At 43.2% G+C, this 22,345-nt stretch overlaps 1 long non-coding RNA gene across 2 annotated transcripts; it reads left to right on the top strand.

The window, feature by feature from the left end:
• The first annotated feature begins 6,461 nt into the window (after positions 1 to 6,461).
• On the top strand, positions 6,462 to 21,844 carry LOC128931872 (uncharacterized). Of its 2 annotated transcripts, none has more exons than XR_013534693.1 (2): positions 6,462 to 6,578; positions 21,136 to 21,844. It is a non-coding gene; the product is annotated as an uncharacterized LOC128931872 (long non-coding RNA). The 2 variants fall into 2 exon arrangements; XR_008480952.2 differs by lacking the exon at positions 6,462 to 6,578 and adding an exon at positions 14,698 to 14,834.
• The last annotated feature ends 501 nt before the right edge of the window (positions 21,845 to 22,345 follow it).

The following is a 22,345-nucleotide window of genomic DNA, read 5'->3' as shown; positions in this document are numbered from 1 at the left end:
ATCCTTGGGAATACTTTCATTTTGAAGCAGGAGTTTGCCAATGTCAATAACCCGTAACTGTGGGGAAGATCCTTGGGAAATACCACTTCGGTGCCCCAGTGACCTTCCCCTCTGGCCCTCTCCAGGACGAACACTGGGTCCTGGCATCAGGACAGCACAAGGAGATTCTCTTTTTGAGGCCTCAATTTTCAAGAAGACAAGCCATTTCTAGATAATTCCTTCAAAGATGAAGGGTGGGAGAAGGAGTGTAGTATCAACCATGTACAAAAGTTCATGGAATGTAAATCTGGGTGGCAAAGTCCATTCCGTATTCTATGTCTCCATTACTTCTTATTCATCTCAAACCCCAACCAGTAAATTTGTGATCAAATATTTTATTTAAAAACACTTGTTTTAATTTGGTGTTTAAATATCCTTGAATATGAAATAAAATTATAAAATCCTAGTCCTGGGTTCCCACCCTTCGATGTCTCAAAGTCAGTTTTCCACACTATGTGTAAGTTACCATTTTACCTGCTTGTTGACAGGATGAGATTATCCACATAGACACCTATTTAAAAGGCCCCACTTTCTTAGGAGGAACCACATCTTTTATTCCTGGCCTAGAACAGCCCTAGGAAGTGCTAAAATCACTGACACTTTCCTATATCCATTGCTCCTTAATTTCTAGTTCAGATCCTAGTTCCAAGCCTGGAGACTCAGTAATATCCACATCTCCTGGTCTTACCCTCGTCCATGCTCCACAGAGTAAGAAGAGTGACCTTCCTGATACACGAGTGTGACCCTGCCAGTTCCCCCTTCAACGTTATTCATTGCTTTTTAGTTCACATAAGAATACTTGCAGACAATGAAATAAACCCCGTTTTTTTTTTTTTTTGAGATGGAGTTTCGCTCTTGTTACCCAGGCTGGAGTGCAATGGCGAGATCTCGGCTCACTGCAACCTCTGCCTCCTGGGTTCAGGCAATTCTCCTGCCCCAGCCTCCCAAGTAGCTGGGACTACAGGCACGCGCTACCACGCCCAGCTAATTTTTGTATTTTTAGTAGAGACAAGGTTTCACCATGTTGACCAGGATGGTCTGATCTCCTGACCTCGTGATCCACCCGCCTCGGCCTCCCAAAGTGCTGGGATTACAGGCGTGAATCACCGCGCCCGGCCGAAATAAACTCTTTCAGGTACTGTTCTGTGTGTTTTGATAAATGCATTCAGTGGGTAACTACCACCACAATCAAGATACGTGATAGTTGTTTCACGCCTCAAAATTTTCCTCTGTGCTTTTGTAGTCACCCCTTCTTCTAAACCACCAGCTCTTGGCACACTGATGTGTTTTCTGTTCCTCTAATTTTGCCATTTCCAGAATATGAAAAATTAAATCACACAGCATATTGTTTTGGTAAAAAATTAAACTTTTTATTTTGAGGTCATTGTGGATTCACGTGTACTTGTAAAACATAATACAGAGAGATTCCATACATCCTTCGTGCTTCCTCTCCCAGTGGTAACACCTGGCAAGCGGATTCTGACATTAATAGTCAAGACACAGAAAATTTCCATCAGTACAAGCATTCCCTGTGTATCCCTTTTATAATCACACCTGCTTTCCTCCTTCCCACTTCCTCAAACCTTGGAAACCACTAATCTATTCTCTATTTCTGTAATTTTGTCATTTCCAGATTGTTACATAAATGGAATAATAAAGTGTGCAACCTTTTGGGATTGGCTTTTTTCACTCAGAGTAATTCCCTCGAGAGCCACCCAAATTGTTGTAAGTATCTGTGGTTAATTTCTTCTTATGCTGAGTAGGATTCCTCAATATGGACTCACTGCAGTTTATTAGCTCTCCTCTGCCAATATACACTGTCTCAGCTGCTGTAATGTGGAAGATGCCTTGAAATTGGATAGACTGATTGCTCTCACTTTATTCTTTTTCAAAATTGTTTTAGCTATTTTAGTTCCCTTATCTTTCTATATAAATTTTTGAATGATCCTGTCTATCTCTATAAATAGATTGCTGTGATTTTGTGTCAACTGTGTGAACCCGGTGCATCAATTTAAGGTGACTTGACATTTTTACTCTGTTCAGTCTTCCAGTCCTTGAACATGGATCTCTATCCATTTATTGAGATCTTCTTTGGTGTCTTTCATAGGTTTTGTGTAGTTATAGCACACAAATCCTGTACATGTCTTGATAGATTTACACTGAAGTATTTCCATTTTTCGAGTGATTGTAAATGGTATTGTATTTCAACTCTTGGTCCATGTGTTTATGGCTGACATACAGGAATAAAACTGATTTTTGTGTGCTGGGTTTGTATCTGTGTCCTTGCTGAACTCATTTATTAGTTTTAGGAGTTTATTTTTGTAGGTTTCTTGGGACTTGCTATGTAGGCAATCCTGTTATCTGCTAAAAAGAACAATTTTAGTATTCCTTTGAAATCTATATTTCTTTCATTCCCTTTTCTGACTGGACTGCACTGGCTAAACCTTCCAGCACTATGTCGAGTAAGAGGGGTGACAGCAGACATCCTTGCCTTGTTCTATAATCTTAGGGGGCAAGCATAAAGTCTTTCACCATTAAGTATAATGTCAGGGCTACACTTTGTGTTGCATTTGTAATCTAGGCTATTGTAAATGAGATCATGTTCTTGATTTGGTTCTCAGCTTGAATGCTATTGCTGTATAAATGCTACTGATTTTTATACATTGATTTTGTATTCCAAAACTTTACTGTAATTGTTTATCAATTCCAGGAGCCTTTTGGTGGAGTATTTAGGGTTTTCAAGGTATAGAAACACATCATCTGCAAAGACAGATAATTTGACTTCTTTTTTTTCCTATTTGTGTGCCTTTTATTTTTTTCTCTTGCCTAACAGCTTTGGCTAGCACTTCCAGTACTATGTTGAATCGAAGTGGTGAGCGTGAGCAATCTTATCTTGTTCCAGTTCTCAAGGGGAAATGCTTCGTGATTTTTGGCTATTCAGTATGATGCTAGCTGTGAGTTTGTCATAGACAGCTCTTGTTATTTTGAGGGGTGTTCCTTTGATATCTAGTTTTTTGAGGGTTTTTATCATGAAGAGACGTTGGATTTTGTTGAAAGCTTTTTCTGTGTCTATTGGGATGATTGTATGGTTTTTGTTTCTAATTCAGTTTATGTGATGAATCAGATTTATTGATTTGTGTTTGTTGAACCAACCTTGCCTCCCAGGAATAAAGCCTAAATAATCATGGTGAATTGACTTTTTGACATGCTGTTGGATTCAGTTTGTTAGTATTTTGTTGAGAATGTTTGCATATGTTCATCAGGGATATTGGCCTGAAGTTTTCTCCGTTGTTCTGTCTTTACCAGGTTTTGGTAACAGAGTTATGCTAGCTTTGTAGAATGAATTAGAAAGAAGTCTCTCCTCCTCGATTTTTGGGAATAGTTTCAGTAGAATTGGTTCTAGCTCTTCTTTGTACATCTAGTAGAATTCAGCTGTGAATCCATCTGGTCTGGGGCTTTTTTGTTTAATAGGTTTTAAAAGTATGGATTCAATTTTGGAACTTGATATTGGTCTGTTCAGGGTTTCAACTTCTTCCTGGTTCAATCTTAAGAGATTTTGTGTTCCCAGGATTTTATCTATTTTTTTCTATATTTTCCAGTTTGTATGCCTAGAGGTGTTCATAACAGTCTCTGAAGATCTTTTGCATTTCTGCGGGATTGGTTGTAATGTCACCTTTGTTATTTCTGATTGTGCCTATTTGAATTGTGTCTCTTTTTCTTTGTTAACCTAGCTCGTGGTGTGTCTATCCTCTTGTTTATCCTTTCAATTAACCAACTTTTGGTTTAGTTGATTTTTTGTAAGGATATTTCAGTGTCAATTTCATTCAGTTCTTCTCTGATTCTAGTTATTTCTTTTCTCCTGCTAGCTTTGGGGTTAGTCTGTCCTTGTTTTTCTAGTTCCTCTAAGTGTCATGTTAGATTATCCTAAATTTTTGAGGTATACGTTTAGCACTGTTCCTCTTAACACTGCTTCTGCTGCATCCCAGAGATTTTACTATGTTGTGTCTCTGTTTCTATTTATTTCAAAGACTTTTTAAATTTTTGCCTTAATTTCATTGTTTACCCAAAAGTCATTCGGGATCAACTTGTTTAATTTCCATGCAATTGGGTGGTTTTGGGAAGTCTTCTTGGTATTGGTTTCTATTTTTATTCTACTGTGATCTGAGAGTGTGGGTGGCATAATTTTGATTTTTTTGAATTTATTGAAACGTGCTTTATGGCCAAGAATATGGTGATCTTGCAGTATGTTTGGTATGCTAGAGGAAAAGAATGTATGTTTTGTGGTTGATGAGTGGATTATTCTGTAGATGTCTATTAGGTCCAATTGGTCAAGCGTGGTGTTTAGTCCAGAATTTCTTGGTTAGTTTCCTGCCTCTGTGATGTGTCTAATGCTGCTAGTGCGATGTTGAAGTCCCCGGCTGTCTAGAAGTACTCGTTTTACGAATCCCGTTGAACTGAAACCTTTACTGTTATGTAATATCTTCCTTTGTTCTTTTTTACTGTTTTTGGCTTAAGGTCTGCTTTATCTAATGTAAGAATAGATCCCTAATCTTTTCTGTTTTCTGTTTGCTTGGTAGACCTTTCTCTAACGCTTTGCTTCGATCCTATGGGTGTTGTTACATGTGAGACGAGTCTCTTGAAGATGGCGGACAGATGGGTCTTGTTTTTTTATTCAACTTTCCACTCTGTGCCTTTTGAGTGGGGCGTCTAGACCATTTGCATTCAATATTAATATTAATATGTGAGGTTGTTGTCATGTCGTGAAGTTCTTAGCTGGTTTCTTTGCAGTTTCTATTGTGTGGTTGCTTGGCAGGATCTGTAGACTTTGTCCCTCAGTGTGCTTTCGTGGTGGCCGGTATCATTCTCTTGCCTCCATGTTTAGAACTCTTTGAAGGATCTCCTGCAAGGTTGGTTTAGTGGTCATGAATTCTCTTAGCACTTGCTTGTTGGGAAAATATTTTATTTATTTTAGCTTAGTTTGACGGGACATGAAATTCTTGGCTGGACTTTCTTTTCTTTAAGAATCCTGAAAATAGGCCCCCGGTCTCTTCTGGCTTGTGGGGTTTCTGCTGAAAAGTCCACTGTTAGCTTGATGGTGTTCTCACTGCTGTGATTTGACTTTTTTCTGTAGCGATTGTTAAGACTTTTTCTTTCATGTTGCCCTTGGGCCGTCTCGTGACTCTGTGCCTCGGAGATATTTGTTCTGTATGGTTTTTTCACAGGTGTTCTCTGGATTTATTGTATCTGCATGTCTACATCTCTAACAAAAATAGGGAAATTTTCTTGAATGATTCCCTCACATATGTTTTCCAGATTGTTTACTTTTTATCCTCCCTCAGGAATGCCAATAATTTATAGGTTTGGTCTATTGGCATAATCTCATAGTTCTTGAAGATGTTGTTCATTTTTAAAAATTCTCTTTATTTGTGTATAACTGAATTAGTTCAAAAGACTGGTCTTCAAGCTCTGAAATTCTTCCTTCTGCTTGGTCCTGTCTATTGATAAAGCTTTCAATTGTATTTTAAAGTCCTTAAGTGAGTTTTCAATTCCAGAAGGTCTGATTGATTTCTTTGGAAGATGTTATTTCTTCCTTCATTTCCTGGATTGCTTTGGAAGTTTCTTTGTGTTGATTTTCAACCTTATCTTAGATTTCATTCAGCTTCCTTGTAACCCATGTCTGAATTCTTTGTCTGTCATTTTTGAGTTTCCATTTTGGTTAGAGACCATTGCTGGAGGGCCAGTGCAATTCTTTGGTTGTATAACTATATTGAGATTTTTCATGCTGCCATAATTTTTGTGCTGGTTCCATCTCATGTGGAGATGCTAGCACTTTTAATTTTTGTAATTATTTTCATGTGGGATTTTTTCTTTTCCTGTATAATTATTATTTTCTTTTCTTTCCTTTTCTCTTTAACCCCTCCCTAGGGGGTGCAACTGTAGAAAATGCTGGATAGGGTCTTTTGGCTGTACTTCTATACCCCTGTGCATTTCTTTCAGAAGGTTTTATATTGGGCTGTGCAGTTCGATCTACAGTCCAGTAGATGGCACTTACAGGTAAGAGCCAGGAGCAGCCACTGTGGCTGGGTCTACACTTGATCCTTCTTTACTGGCGGAAGCTCACTGTTGCCTCAGGCAACGCACTGATTCTGGACTACACAGTGGTCCCTCCAGGGTGGAATGGGGGCCACGGGCGGGGCTGGACTGGGTAGGTCTGCCTACACTTCCACCAATGGCAGGCACAAGCATCCTTTTAATTTCAGTCTGCCTATATCATTGTATTTGAAGTGAGGGTCTTATAAACAGTGTATATTTGGCAGAGCCAATCTCTTTCTTTTAATTGGTTTATTTAGAACACTTATATTTAATAAAATTGTTGATACTTTAGGTCTTAAGTTGCCATCTTCTTTTTTTTTTTTTTTCTGAGATGGAGTCTTGCTGCGTTGTCCAGGCTGGAGTGCAGTGGTGCTGTTTCAGCAACCTCCACATCCTGTGTTCAAGCGATTCTCCTGCCTTCGCCTCCTGAGTAGCTGTGATTACAGGTGTGCCCCACCATACACGACTAATTTTTGTATTTTTAGTAAAGGCAGGGTTTCACCATGTTGGGCACATTGGTCTTGAACTCCTGACCTCAAATGATTCACCTGCCTTGGCCTCCCAAGGTGCTAGGATTACAGGCGTGAGCCACCGAGCCATCTTCTTTTTAATTTTCTGCTGTTTCTCTCTGTTTTGCTTTCTGTTATTCCAACCTTCCTATAAATTTCCTGAATATGTTTGTTTTACGGTTCCACTTTGATTTATGTATTGCACTATTTAGTTTATCTCTTGGTACAGGTTTTCTACTTTTTACGCATAGCACAGCCTATCTGTGTCAGCATTCTACCAGCTCTGTGAAAAGCTGGAAAAAAAAGGTGACCTCCTTTATGTCACCTCACCCTACTCATTTATAATTTAGTTATCATAAAAATTAATATTAATATGTTAATGTAATTGTCTTAAATATTTCCTCTATGTGTATTTACATCTTTGTATTTACATCAGTTAGGGTTATAATTTTTGCTTCAACTATCAAACATAATTTAGACTATTCAAGAGGAGAAGGCAAATGTATTTATCTATATTTTTACTATATTCATTGTTCTTTCTTTCTTCCTGATGATTGAGAACATGTCTCAGAGCAGTCTGAGGAATGTGAGAAATGATTTTTTTTTAAGAGAGACAGGGTTTTGCTCTGTCACCCATGCTGCCGTGGAGTACAGTGGCATGAACATAACTTACTGCAGACTTGAACTCCTGTGCTCAAGTGGTCCTCCTGCCCCAGCCTCCTGAATAACCAGGACTATAGGCATGTACCATCATGTAAACTAATTTTTAAATCTTTCTTTCTCTCTCTTTCTTTCTTTTTTTCTTTATTTCTTTTTCTTCTCTCTCTATTTCTTTCTTTCTTTCTTTCTTTTTTTTTTGTAGAGACAGGATCTTGGTTTTACTATGTTGCCCAGGGTGGTCTTGAACTCCTGGCCTCAAGTGACCCTCCCATCTAAGCCTCCCAAAGTGCTAGGATTATAGGCATGAGACATCATGCCTGGCCTGATACGGAAAATGTCTCAGACCCAGAGAAACAAAAGCATGAGACTCCAGTCATGTCCTCTGCAGCCATATTTCAGAGCAATGTTTCAAGGGTATTTCGATTTTTTTTCCTTTTTTATAGTTTCCAGACTAACTGATAAATTACTTAAAATGTTACTACAAGTTGCACAATGTAACCCTCACCCATAATCTTCATGTTCCTGGAATTTGTGATACAAAGGAAAATGTATAGCCACCCAATAACTTTTGTTATCTTAAGGAATCAAAGTAAATTCTTGGTAAATAATGGAAGGACTGCACGTTTTCCTTCCCTAACAAACCACTTGTAGCTACTGCTAACTGGAGAGCGTATCAGGGCAACTTGGATGTGTCTCCTGGGCTTTAGTCCTCAGCCTTGGCCCAGATGAAAGTCTCTTCCTTACATTAATTATGCCTCCATCTTGTCCTTTAGGTTGACATGATCCAAGATTCCTTCACTGGTTCTTACCTGTTTAGAAAACTTCCCTCAGCCATTATTTTAGAGGTCTGCCAGCAAGAAATTCTCTTACTGCTTTTTCATCTGAAAATGTCTTCATATCCCCTTCATTCACCTTTATATTTTCTCTGGCTAAACAATCCTGGGGTTGACAATTCTTTTCTCTGAGCACTTGAAAAATGTTGTTACTTCCTTTCGGCTCCCTGGTTTCTGATGAGAAATCCCGTATCATTGAAATTGTTTTCCTTTACAGGTAAATGTCATTTCTCTCACTGCTTTTAATATTTTTTCTTTGTCTTTAGTTTTCAAAAGTTTAGTTATAGCATGCTTTGGTATGGATTTCTTTGAGTTCATCCTATTTGGAGTTCACTCAACATTTCGAAACTATAGATTTATGCCTTTTGTCAAATTTAGAAAATACTTATCCCTATCTGTTTTAAGTCATGCCCTCTTTCTCCTGTCTCTGGGACTCCAATAACATAAATGTGAGACCTTTCATTGTGATCCTACAGGTCTCTGAGGCTCTGTTTTTTCTTCTGCAGTTCAGATAAGGTAATTTCTATTGTTTTATTTCCCTGTTCACCAATGGTTTCCTCTGTCCCCTCCATTCTTCTGTTGAGTCCATCTACTGAGTTTTAAAAACATTTCTGTTATTGCATATCTCAGTTCTAAAATTTTCATTCAGTTATTCTAAATACCCTCTAATTATTTGCTGGAACTTTCTATTTTTCTAATATATTTCATGTGTGTTTGCATTTCTTGTTGAAGTGTTTTTATTTATTTTGAGACAGCATCTTGCCCTGTCGCCCAGGCTGGAGTGTAGTGTTGTGGTCTTGGCTCACTGAAATCTCTGCCTCCCAGGTTCAAGTGATTCTCCTGTCTCAGCCTCTCAAGTAGCTGGGACCACAGGTGTGCGCCACCCTGCCCTGCTAATTTTTGTATTTTTAGTAGAGATGGGGTTTCACCCTGTTGGCCAGGCTGGTCTCAAACTCCTGACCTCAAGTGATCCACCCACCTTGGCCTCTCAAAGTGCTGGGATTACAGGTGTGAGCCACTGAGCCTGGCCTGAAGTGTTTTTATGATGGTTGATCTAAAATTTGTCATATAATACTTAATCTCTCTGTCAGTGTTAGCAGTCCTTGTTGTTTCACTCTCTTATCAACAAGTGACATTGTCAGCTTTTTATTAAAGCCATTTTGCTTGGTATACAGTAATATTACATTGTGATTTTACTTTGTATTTTCCTAATGACTAATTATGTTTTAAACAATTTTTATAATGAGTCATTTGTTTCTTATTATTGAACCTTCATTCATTTTTAAAAGCTTTCTAATACCTGGAACACTCCTTACCATGCGGATCAGGCCCTGGATAATATGACCCCTGCCTATCTTTTCAGCTTCATCTTTCACTGAAGTACTGTCTATATGGCTTGATAGTCTACTGAAAAAATTATAATAGACCTCCTTCATATTCTCACTCCCAAATCTACAAATTCCACCTGCACTTTCTGCTCTGTATCCCATCCAGATAAAACTGGAGAAGGTCCCTCCTGCTAACAAAAATCAAACCCTACACAGGAGGTTTTGGTCCCATTCCCTCTCCTGGGATTATTGTCTAGAACTTCTTTCTTTTCCTTTCTGCTTTGTGCTATTGATCTTTCTCTAGTATTTGATCATCCTTACTAGTAACTAATGTGCTTTATTACCACCCATTATAAAGAAATAAGAGAACCTCTCTTGTTCGCGAATTACCCTCTAGCTGTTGTACCCTTGCGCTGATTCTTTTCATAGTGAAACCTCAAAAAATCGTTGTCTATAAATGCTGATCATACTTCTTCCCATCCTTTCCTGCTTTCTGATCTGGCGTTGGTCCCCACTACCAGTGGTCTCCTTGTGGCCAAATAGAATAATAATTCCGTGGATTGAAACCGTCTATTCTCTCAGCTTTGGTGATGCCACATTCTCTGAAGTTTTCTCCTGTTTCATTAGCTGCTTCTCAGTTTTCTGTACACTTTCTTTTTCTCTATCCAACTTCCAGTTGTGGGCATTTCTCAAGGCTCAGTCATAGTTGGTCTTTTCTCCTTCCACTCTCTCCCTAAGCTTTTCAACCAGTCTCATGACAGTACATGTCAGCTATATGCTCATCAGTCCTAAATGTATGTTTCGAGACCAAATCTATCCTCTGAATCCCAGACCAAAATATTCAACTGACTATAACATCACTCCCGAGACTCTCCTATGCACCTCCAATACAAACATGCCAAACTGAATTGCTGGTATCCAGCCTCTCCTATGATCTGTTCATCCAGCATTCTTCTTCGTGTCATACCCTTTCACCAGCTGCTCACACTATAGACCCGAACTGCTGTCCTTTCATTCCTTGCATCTAGTCCAGTACGGGTCTTGTCAGTTCTACCCACCACACACATCTCAGACCCAAGCACCATCATCCAACTTATCATCTGCACAGGTCTGGGCCATTCCGCGGGCCACGGCACAGATTTATCTAGCTATCCCCCACCAATCTCATCGTACGGCCGGAGTGACCCTCTTAAAGCATGTAGAATCATACCGGTTTCTCCACTGTGTTGTGTTGCATCCACATGGATTATCCATGTGTGGTCCCTGTGTGTGTGTCCCCTCCAGATGAATCATCCATGTGGTGTGTGTGTGTGTGTGTGTGTGTGTGTGTGTGTGTGTGTATGTGTCTCCCCGGCAGGCAGTTAATCCATGGGTGGTCTCTGTGTGCTTGTCCGCCAGCCGCCTTTCCTCCCTCATTTCATGCCCCTCTCCCACTGACCACCATCCTCCAGCTCCCCGACCTCATTATTTTCCCTGAAACCTGTGGAGTTACTTTCTCTCAGTGGCTTCGGCCAGTTTGGTGTCTCTGCCTTGCGTGGTGATTCATGCGTGGCTCTTCATTTTCGCTTGTCGGCACTTGTACCTCCTAAGAACAACCTTCGCAGCCGTCCTTTTAAGAAGAAATAGGCTCCATACTCCATTGTTCACTGTGGCCCAGCCTGTTGGTCTCCTTTGTGACATTTTCCCCAATTCGCATTTTATTCGTTTTTTAGCTCCTCGATTTCTCTCTCAGTCAGATTATGAATTCCATACGGGAAGAAACTATGTATTGTCTATATCAGTGTATTCCCCGCATCTACACAGTATCAAGTGTATAATAGACATTCAATAAACAATCCTAACAAATGATTTGTAACTCTCACACTCTAGTTCCTTCACGGTTTCATACATCTAAACTTTTATGTTGTGAAGGTATTCTCTTGCTTAACCCATCCCACCTCCTTAAGGACTTTTTAGATGGGAAGGTATTGAAGAGGTCTAGTCGATCATTGCCTTCACAGCTCACACATACATTTCTCTTAGTGAGGGTGCAGAGTACCCACAACCCCCACTGCACCTGCAGGAAAATGAGAGCGATGCTCACTGGCCATCAGAATGCAGGTGATGAGGCAGCACCTGGGCCGGAGGGTGGGACAGGTAGAGTGGAGACTGCCCCAGCTCAAAAAGGTTGCACATTTCAAGTATTTTAGTCATAGTATAAGAGATTCTTAGAGCTAAGAAAACCTTTTTGCCAGCTTTCGTTCAAATTAAAACTTTAAATCTGAAATCAAATTTTTGTCGTCAGGCTTAGTTTCAAGAGAAAATGACTGAGCTAAAAGTTTTCTATGCTTCCCATGATGTTAATGTGTATGTAAAATTTAGGTAACAAATACACGAATCCAGAAATATTCTGAAATCCGAGTCTGAGTGGCAAAATTTTGGCAGCAATTTGAGACTGCCAAATTTATGAAAGTTTGTTGCTTTGGTAAAAGCGTTGAACTAGAAATTTAAAGATTCCATCATTGATGTAAACCCCAAAGTACAAACGATGGACCTCAAATGACAGAGTCCACAGTATTCTAGGACGAGTTAGTCAATCAAATGTAGACATGCGTTTGCATCGGTTTAAGACATTTTTAAAGTTTTGTTTTATTTTAGATCAAGGGGGTACATGTGCACGTTTGTCGTGCGGGTGTGTTGCATGCTGGTGGGACTGGGCTTCTAACGTACCCATTACCCAAATCGTGAACATTGTAACTGACAGGTAATTTTTCAGTGCTCGCTCCCTTCCCTCCCGCCCTCCTCACTTTTGGAGTCCCCACTGTCTATTATTTCCATCTCTGTGTCCATGTGTACCTGTTGTTTAGTCCCATTTGTAAGCGGGAAGGAGCAGTGTTTGATTTTCTGTTTCTCAGCACAATGGCCTCCAGCTGCATCCATGTCGCTGCACAGGCCAGGATTTCATTCTTTTTCATGGCTGCTGATTAAGACTGATCAGAGACCGACACCAATCTGTAGCTGGGCACTTGTGTATAAATAGTCTATGATCTGTTGAGTGCTTTGGGGAGAGCAGAAGTGACAGGGAAGGGGCCCCCCAGGAGAGGGTGCCAGGCAGGAATGCAGAGCAGAGAAAGCTACGCATGGAGCAGAGCAGACTGAGCGCGTGTGGCTCATGCAGCATGAACGTGCAGTGAGGGAAAGGCTTGAAGAGGCAGCTTCTTTTGGGCCTTGGGGAGCATGTGCCGGATGATGACCTTTTATCTCAGACCACGGGACAGTCAGAGAAGGGAGCCTCACAGGCAGCTGTTATCCTAGTTGCTGCAGGGAGTGGTCCAGGGTGGTGCTGGTAAGGGTGACAATGGTACAGAGGATGCTGTGGCGTCCAGGTGAGAAACTGACAGCTAACAAGTTCTCCCTGTTATCTCAATAAGGACCACCAGGCCACCCTTAATCAAACTGCAGAATGCTTTGCTTTTGTTATTTTAAATATTTTCATTTATACTTGCTATGTAAAGATATATTATTTTTATTTAAAAATACCCCACCATTATATAAAGGGTGAAAATTCCACTAACCACTCACATGCAGCCCCACTACACTCCCCAGAACCAGCTAGGCCCAAAGCTGGCCTCTCCAGCCTGGCCCCTCCAATCTCCACACTGCTGGCAATGGCTTCCCTAGGATCTCCAGGGGGTTAGATCAGCTAGTGTGAGTATCTATTCTTTTTCAGAGCAACCTGATTATTTTCTTCCTAGAAAAAGCACAACCTGTAATTATTTGTTCTCTTGAGTATAATCTGACTCCTCCATTAGAATAAACCCTCTGAGGCAGCAACGTGGTCTCAGTGTTTCTGCCCCAGTGCTTGAAACAAACATAGTGTGAGGGAGAAGCGCAGTAAATAGTTCTTCCCGGCAAGCTTTGGGGTGCAAATAGTCACATTTTTCCTTCCACACGTGGGGTCTTTCCCTCTCTCTCTAGTTGATCCTTGTTATTTATGGATTTCTTATTTGTAAATCGACCTACTCTCCATTTATTTATAACCCTCAAATCAATACTTTCGAGTGTGCGGAGAAGTGCAAAGTGTGTACCTTCAGTGCACAGGCTCAGCCGAAGGAGTTGGCGCTCTGCCTTCTGGGTTCAGCTCACCCTGCAAGCGTTTTTTCAGTTTATTTAGTGCCACTTTTTTTTTCACATTTTTTTCTGCTTTTTGTTGGCGATTTCACTGTTTAAAATGGCCTCAAGCACAGTGTGGCAGTGCTGCTCAGTGTTCCTAAGAGCAAGAAGGCTGCCAGGTGCCTTTCGGAGGAGAAAACGCACTGGACGAGTGTTACTTACTCTACCGTACGTGCTAAACAAGATGGCGCCCTAACCCTAAGGGCGGTTTTAAGTGTGTGTGTGAGGAAGTCTGCCAGGATTTCCTTTATGACTCCTGCGTTTGTTTCTTCTGTATTTTATTAACACAGGTTAAAGGCTTTCTTCAATCTCTACTAAAACAATATATACGTCTCTGTTTTCACTAGCTTTTAAAAAGTGAGTCTTTTAATTCATCTGGGATATTTTCTGGTGCGGCATAGCATAGGAAACCACTGAACTTAAGCAATAGTCAGGAACATATAAAACAAAGTTATGTATTCATGGTTTGATGAAAAAGCTGTGTCCTGGGGCTCACGGGAACCTAACCCTGTCTTTCCTGCGTGAGTGATGGTTCACTATTCACCAATTCAATGTTTGTGGTGGAAAAAAAATGACATTCTAAGCCCCTGAGCTGACTAAATGGACTCCTTCTTAGCCAAGGGAGCCCAGAGAAATTTTAAAAACTGAGTTCCTGGCCCTGATGGGATGGGGAGGTTGGACACACACTCGCTAATCGCCATTAGACTTTCTTACCCGAGGGTTAAACAGAAGCCAAAGCCCTTTCAAAAGTCTTGCCAGACTTCCCTTCTGCGGTTTTGACACAATGATGAATCAGCGTTCCTTCCTGATAAGAGCCCACAGTCAGACTGACCGTGGACTGACTCTGGCCGGTGTTCAGTGGCTGCACACAGATGCCTGTGTCCTCAGCTCATCTTCGGACATATAAAGCCGAATTTTAGTGCATTTAAATGTTAAGTGCTCACCCCAAACTGAATGTGGACATTCATGCATATTTGCTTTCTATGAATAGTCATAGTTCCACCTATAACCTGTTAGATATGTATACTTCGCCATCCCACGTGGCATAAATTCCTGTTCCGTCCTTTCCTCCCTCAAAGTGCCGGCTTTTGGTTTCTGCTTCCCAGCCTGCAAGATAGCCAGCCTGCAGGCTGCAACCCTTTGTGAGAAAGAAAGCTCTCCTCTCCAGATGTACGAACCTTGTGATTCTTCAGCTGACTTCACAAAACACAACTACGTAGGTAATGAGCATACTTACTTACTGCACTCCAACTAGCTTTCCCCTTCCTAACAGTTGAGGATGAGGCTGGAAAATAAATATGTATGTGTATGTTTATGTACATATTTGTATCCTGTCCATCTTCTGTGAATTGCCTGTTTATTTTTTACCCATTTTCTCATTTTCTTATGAGTTTGAATAACTCATTTACTTATTACTCATATTAAATTTTAACCTCTTAAATGCTTTGCAAATATTTTATTCCAGTAGACATCTTTCAAAAAAAGTTTGGTTTATGTGGTTTTCTCATAGGGTGGTTTTAAGTGTGTGTGTGATGAAGTCTGCCAGGGTTTCCTTCAGGACTCCTGCGTTTGTTTCTTCTGTATTTTATTAATACAGGTTGAAGGCTTTCTTCAAACTATACTAATACAATTTACTTCTCTGTTTTCACTAGGTTTTAAAAAGTGACTCTTTTAATTCATCTGGGATATTTTCCGGTGTGGCATAGCATAGGAAATTTGAATATAAGCAGCCACTCAGTCTCCTCTTCCTATTCTTTTCCATCGATGTACAGATAATGCCTTCAGTATTGATGTTTTGCCTACTGAGTGAGGAGCTCATTCCTGTCTTTCCTCTTCCAGTCTTGCCTCCTCTTGCTGCTCTCAGTCTGGAGAGTGGGCTCAGAGCCACTGTGGTGGGAACTCTGTGACTCACAGCTGGTTCTCATTTGTGAGAATCTCCATTCCATTCCACTCGCCAGCAGCAGGTCCCATGGGCTTACACTTACACTCCTTTAAAACATTTATATGTAAGTTTAGACTAAAGTCTAGACTTCAGATAAGACTTTAATGGGCAGAGACCCTTTTAAACCCGAAGAGACTGGGAAGAGTAGAGAGTGCTCCTGTTCTGTTGAGATAGACGCTGCTTTCTTGTGACTTATGTCCCCAAGTGCTCCTCGTTGGCCGCCTTCCAGCCTCACGGTGGAGACATCAGGCATCAGCCAACTGGGGCAGCAGGGCTTGGCACCCTGCCCTGAATCCTCGGGTGGCTGATCACGTCACTGAAGAGAGGCAACCTCAGCCGGACGTCTCTGGCAAGATCCTCCATGCACAGCAAGACAAACCCTCCCTGACCTGTCAGCTGGCCATGGGCTCTTTGTGGGTGAAATTAGGTTTCCTCACATTAGTGTGGGGCTAAATTTCGCTTTTTGGCCTCCACTGGGCAAGATGTCAATGTACACACATGAGCTTCTTCTCCCACAGCCTCATCCTTTTGTGTCCCAGCCCAATAAAGCTAAGGATGGTGAGAGGAGAACTTGGAACCTCCAGAGATGTGTTCTTCCACTGATTCCAGAGCCACAGGGGTGCACAAACCTCCAGAAACAAAAGAAAGTGAGCAGAAAAAAATCATAACACAACAGCCATCAACACGCAAAACACTGAGCCTTAGGGTCTTCCTTCCCGATATTGGATATGTTCATATTTCAAGGTAAAGTCTCCAAAAGCCTCCCCAGTGGAAGGAACATTTCTTTCATCCTCCACAGGCCACATGTCCAGAACTGTTTATTATTTTTCAGATTCTTTAATAGACTTCATTCATTTTAAGGGGAAAAAATTGCCTAAAGAATTTGACCACTAGGGACTTAATCCAGTGCCACATTTTCCTAGTGATCAGATGTTCACACACGTGGTGCAATGATGGTGAGGGGAACGTTTTTAAGCCTAAGAATAGAAAGAATCTTGCTCCCTCTCCTTCAGGGGGCCTTTGAATATTCTCCAGTGAGTTGTGAGGTTGGTGCCCTATCTCAGGAAGTTACTCCAAGTAGACACTTGCAGAAGCCACTGTGTTCTGTGGTGCATGTGGGTTAGAAAATAATTGCCAAGCGTTTGCTTTTCCATTAAGCACCATGAGATCAGAAGAAAATCTTACCCGCTGTCCAGAGTACTTGCTGGTCTCCCATACCTTCTGCTCTGCTCTCCCCTGGTGCTCTTGTAAATGATGCAGGTGCTCAGAGAGCCCCCAAGAAGGGCAGGCTTGGTTTCCCACTCAGCAGGCAGGAAGCCACCTTCCGGGTCAACAGGTCTCCTCCCTGGAGACTCAATAGGCCTGTCGGACACCAGCTTCTGTGGCTTGCTCGGAAGACTGGAAGGGAGCTGGACCAGCTAGATGCCCACTGTTTGGTGACCTAGGACTCACTCCTACTCTCCTTCCCAGGTGGCTGCAGGACTTGCATTTAATTTCCTTCTCCAGAGAGCTGCAGGATGGACCCTTCATTCCCTTCCCCTGATGGCTGCAGGACATGCCCCTCATTCCCTTCCCCTGACAGATGGCGGACATGCCCCTCATTTCCTTTTCCTGATGGCTGCGGGACGTGCCTCTAATTTTCTTCTCCTGGTGGCTGTGGGACTTGTCCTTCATTTCCTTCCCCTGATGGCTGTGGGACATGTCCCTCATTCCCTTCCCCCGATGGCTGCGGGACATGTCCCTCATTCCCTTCCCCCGATGGCTGTGGGACATGTCCCTCATTCCCTTCCCCCGCTGGCTGCGGGACATGTCCCTCATTCCCTTCCCCAGATGGCTGCGGGACATGTCCCTCATTCCCTTCCCCCGATGGCTGCGGGACATGTCCCTCATTCCCTTCCCCCGATGGCTGTGGGACATGCCCCTCATTTCCTTCCCCTGATGGCTGTGGGACGTGCCCCTAATTCCTTCCCCTGATGGCTGTGGGACATGCCTCTCATTCCCTTCCCCTGATGGCTGTGGGACATGCCTCTCATTCCCTTCCCCTGATGGCTGCGGGCCATGCCTCTCATTCCCTTTGGCTCTGGGAAATGACAGTTGCTCAGAGAGGTCAGTACTGTCCTGCTTTGCCAATGCCTGCCTGTTGGTTATGGACTTGTTCTCTTTGGGCCGGACATTGTCTGTTCTGATATAATAGATGGGAGCCTGGCATTTAGCAGTGTTCAGTAAATGCTTGTGGAGTGAATGCATGGGTCCAGCTCTCCTGCCTGTGCAGATAATCATTGGGGCTACATGGCCATGTGACATGGGACAGGTGATCTCTTATCTCTGAGCCTCAGCTGCTTAAACCACATGGTTGTTGATGAGACTCATTGATTTGGTCATGGAAGTGCCTGAGAAGACAAAGGGCACCAGGAACCAACAGGCAGGAAGTGAGGCATGTTGCTCCATTAGTGAGCAGACGGTGGGGAGTCATCAGAGACCAGAACTACAACCACTGGGGCAGGGAGAGTCAGAAACAGCAGGGGCAGGAGTATGTGACTGAAGAGACAAATATAATACCAACAGGCCAGAAGAAAACCCTCCCGGTTAAGGGTTTCAGACCCCTCTCCCATCAGGACCCGCATCCCACCCCAGAGAGCCCACTCTGGGTGCGAAGCTGCATTCCTAATTAGGGAGGGTTGTGTCTTATGGGCACTGCAGATCCACAACAGAGAGCTAAGCTAAGTCAGAAAACCAAACAGGACACAAAGTTCTCTTTGTGATGAGGTCCAGTTGGGGTCTCAAGGGCCCATAGGCCAGGAGGCTTTCTGGAAGGCAGCAAGTGTCAGGGCAGGGGTCTTTGGGTCTTGTAGGGAAGGGCCACCTTCCTGAGGGGTTGATGGTCCCCCAGAGGGGTCCCCCAGATTTTGGGGAATGCCAGCAGGGAAGGTGCGTTGGAGAGCAGGCCTTCCCATGCACAGTGTGTCACACCCTGCCGGGTGGTTGGGGGCTGGCTTTACATGCCACACCTTCTCTGACTCTTGCTAGCTCTCTGGTGGCACCACAGAGCTCAAATCAGGATTTCCAAAGATCAGAATTAGCATGAGCACACAGAAGGGCCCCTAGACTCATGGAAACTCTCTCTAAAGCAGTAGTCTGAGCTGGGGACCCCAAAACTGACATCTTTCGCTTTCCAAAGATTCTGCACTCCAAACAATGCCTGTGGGTCCCTCCTCTCTCCCTCCCCATGCCGCCCCTGAGTGTGGGCTGGATTTAGTGGCTCACTTCAAAGAATAGAATGTTAAATAGAAAAACTGGTTACTTACAGGGGAGAAGCCTGGGTGCAGACGCACCTCACCCAGGAGATGAAGCTAGTATCTCCCGAGTCACCTTGCTGTCATGGGAAGGGCACCTCACATTCTTCCCCAACGCCCACAACCTCAATCTAATCATGAGGAACAGCAGACAAACCCAGTTCAAGGCATAGTCCAGAAAAGACTGAGGAACTGTCTCTTCCTCAGCGTGCCCAGCAAGGCGTGACAATGAAATGCCAGGAAGGAGTCCTGGGGCAGAACTGGCGGAACCTGAATAAGACCTGGAGTTTAGCAGTGGTGGTGTGCCAGTGTCAGCTGTGTTAACTGCTGGTTTCCATACATGTGCTAATGTTGATTCTCAGTTTTGATGCAAATGTCAACATGAACTCTTAGTTTTGATGCATATGCCAGTGTTCATTCTAAGTTTTGACATGAGTCTATACTAATGTCTATTTATTTTAATTTTATTTATTTATTAATTACCATCTATGGAATCACTGAACCAATGTTAATTTTTAGTTTTGGTACATGTGCCATGGTTACACAGAATTTTGACACTAGGGAATCTGGGTGAAGGGTATCTGGGAACTCTCTGTACTGTCTTTGCAAGAATTCTATAAATCTCAGAGATTATCTGAGAACAAAAATTTAGAAGAAGGCCTGCAGTCAGTTTCCACTCTGTTTCACCTGGGGTGCCCTGCTCACTCTGGCCCTGGGGCAGCCATGCGGTGGGTCCTGCCTGCTCTGCTACCCCTTCAGTATGTTCACTCAAGATAGCCATGGGGTACCCCAACTCCACTCCCCAGCCTTGGAGCCATGCCCTGGGCCTCCACATGTCCAAGAGGGTCTTCAGACTAGGTAGGGGACAGTGTCCATGACCTTCCTCACAAGAGGGGCTGTTTAGGCCGGGTGCAGTGGCTCACACCTGTAATCCCAGCACTTTGGGAGGCCAGGGTGGGCAGATCACCTAAGGTCTGGAGTTCGAGACCAGCCTACCTAACATGGCAAAACCCCATCTCTATTAAACAGACAAAAATTAACCAGGTGTGTGGTGGTGCATACCTGTAGTCCCAGCTACTTGGGAGGCTGAGTCAGGAGAATTGCTTGAACCTGGGACGTGGAGGTTGCAGTGAGCCAAGATCCAGCCACTGCACTCCAGCCTGGGGGACAGAGCAAGCTCTGTCTCAAAAAAATTGGGGGGCCGTTTGGGAATCTCAGCCCAGGTCAGCTCCCTGGCCATCTCAGCTGCTGACAACCAGCCAACTGGAAACTTTCAACTGAAATTCTGTGCCTTCATCAACCTGCCCTCATCAGTAAATTCCTGGAGGGCCCAGGCTCAGACAATGGTTGTATTCAACTTGAAAGCAGACATATTTGAACACAAAGCCCCTGCCATATGTCTACGAGCAAGAGCCAAACAGAGCAGTGGGCTTAAAGGGAGGGGCACAGCTGACAGTCTCTCCTCTCTGGGAGACTCTGGGAGGAGGATTACTTAAGGCTGCAGACATGAAAGGAAAGTGCTTCTTGCACCTCCTGGGTCTGCAACTGGGTTTTGTTAGCCACTGTAGGTCTACAAAGGCAAGAAAGGCGCTTCATGTTAACCCAGCCGGCCCTGAATGCAGGACAATGAGCTGGCACAGCAGGGAGGCAGGAGCACAAGCAGGCAATGGAGCCAGCCTGTGTGCTCACTGTGGTGCTGAGCTCTTTAAATGCATTATTTCATTTTGGACAGCAGCTCTGTTTTGTCACATAGATGGAGAACCTGGGACTCAGAGAGGTTAAATTCTTTTCCAAAGTCACACTAGCTAGAAAGTGGAAGAAGCTGAATCTGACCCCGCAGCCTGTAAGATTACAGATCTTTTGGCTTCTTACAGTTCACTGAAAACTACAAACAATAGCATAATGTTTAAGAGTTCAGGCTCTGAAGTAAGATGACAGGGCTTGAATATTGGCTTTTCCATTCATTAACTGTGTCACCTTGGATGAGTCACTTAATCGATCTAATGCCTCAGTTTCCACATCTGTAAAAAGGGGGGAAATGGCAGAGTCCATTTCATTGGACTGAGTGAATCAGCTGACATACACAACTTGAAAGGGTACCTAACATGAGTAAGTGGTCATTAGAAATAATAACTGTTACTATTACATTTAAAGAGTTATTACAATGAGAAAAATCTATCTTTGCAGATTTATCTCCTGTTTCTTACTTAACTTCTAGAAAAATCTGTAGTTTCTCGGACTTCTCCTGCTTTCCTGCCTCAACATATTTACTTGCTGTGTTTACAGGTGACAGAAAACCCCAGAGAGAAATGGCTTGAACAATGAAAGGACTGCAGGCGAGACTTGGTCTAGCCCCGGAATCCAGTTTTCCTTCGTTTATCTGGTTTGCCTTGTGTATTATCAGCCTCTTGTCTGACACCATTGGTTCTAGTTGGGCTGCAAGCCCGTCCTTGAAGTCATTGCTCTTATCAGGAAGATGGGAAATGCTGACTGATTTAAGCAGCATCATCTTTCTCCAGTTATGTGCAGAGGACACAGTAGTCCCTGAGAGGCCACCTGGGGCACTGCTGTCGGAAGATAGAACCGATTCTGCCTGTTGCCTTACCTGCCATTCCCTCAGCCCCTCCAGCCTCCTTTCCACCACTCCTCTTTAGTTCCTCCAACCCAGTCAAAATTCTATTCACCCTTTTGGGTCTCTCCCAAATGCCTGTGTGCCTGAGACATAGTGTGCACCCAATAAATTTGTGTTGAGTGAATGAAATTCCCTCTTCGAGAAGCCTTTCCTGACAGTACTGATAAAGCAACTCCTGCCTTCTCCCGACTCCCACCGGTGGTTTTTGTCTTGCTTATGGCATTTAGTGTCTCTTTGCTGTTACATGCTCCTTCTGATCTCTTCATTAAACTATCCAATACTTCACATGTGGCCATTTTTCCCTACCCTTTCTTTCCAGATATGCAAGAAACACAATAAATCTTTGGTGATTTATTTAATAAATGAATGAGAAAGTGAATGGCAGATTAATAGACTGGTAACAGCCATTTAAGTGCTGAACTGTTGTGAATTTTAAGCACGGGTCTGGGTGAAAGTCCTGGGAAGAGAGATGAGCCATGAAGAACCTGGGCACACCAGCATCTGGGGCTTAGCAGGAGAGACCAAAAAAGCAGCAGGCAGGAGCAGCGGTCTGGCAACCTCTATGCCCAGCAGCACATGTGGCCTTGGTGTGGCAGCTGGAAGCTCCCCTAGCTGTGGGAAGATGAGGAACATTTTGCAGAGAAGAATGAGGAGAGGGCAGATGGAGAGGCTGGACTTCATTTAGAAGGCTTCAGAAAGTCAACCAAGCATTTTAACTAGGGGACGAGTGGCGAGACTTGTGATTTTGATCAATCATTCCAGCAGTCGTTCAAGTTCAACTGGAAGAAGAGAGATCAGGTCAGAGCCAAGGCTGAGTTCTAAAAAAGAGGCCGGGCACGGTGGTTCATGCCTATAATCCTAGTA

Source organism: Callithrix jacchus, chromosome 4 (genome assembly GCF_049354715.1).
Source record: "Callithrix jacchus isolate 240 chromosome 4, calJac240_pri, whole genome shotgun sequence".
NCBI classification, from domain to species: Eukaryota; Metazoa; Chordata; class Mammalia; order Primates; family Cebidae; genus Callithrix; species Callithrix jacchus.
The sequence above is the reverse complement of the archived record's forward strand: the minus strand, read 5'-3'. Positions and strand labels throughout refer to the sequence as shown.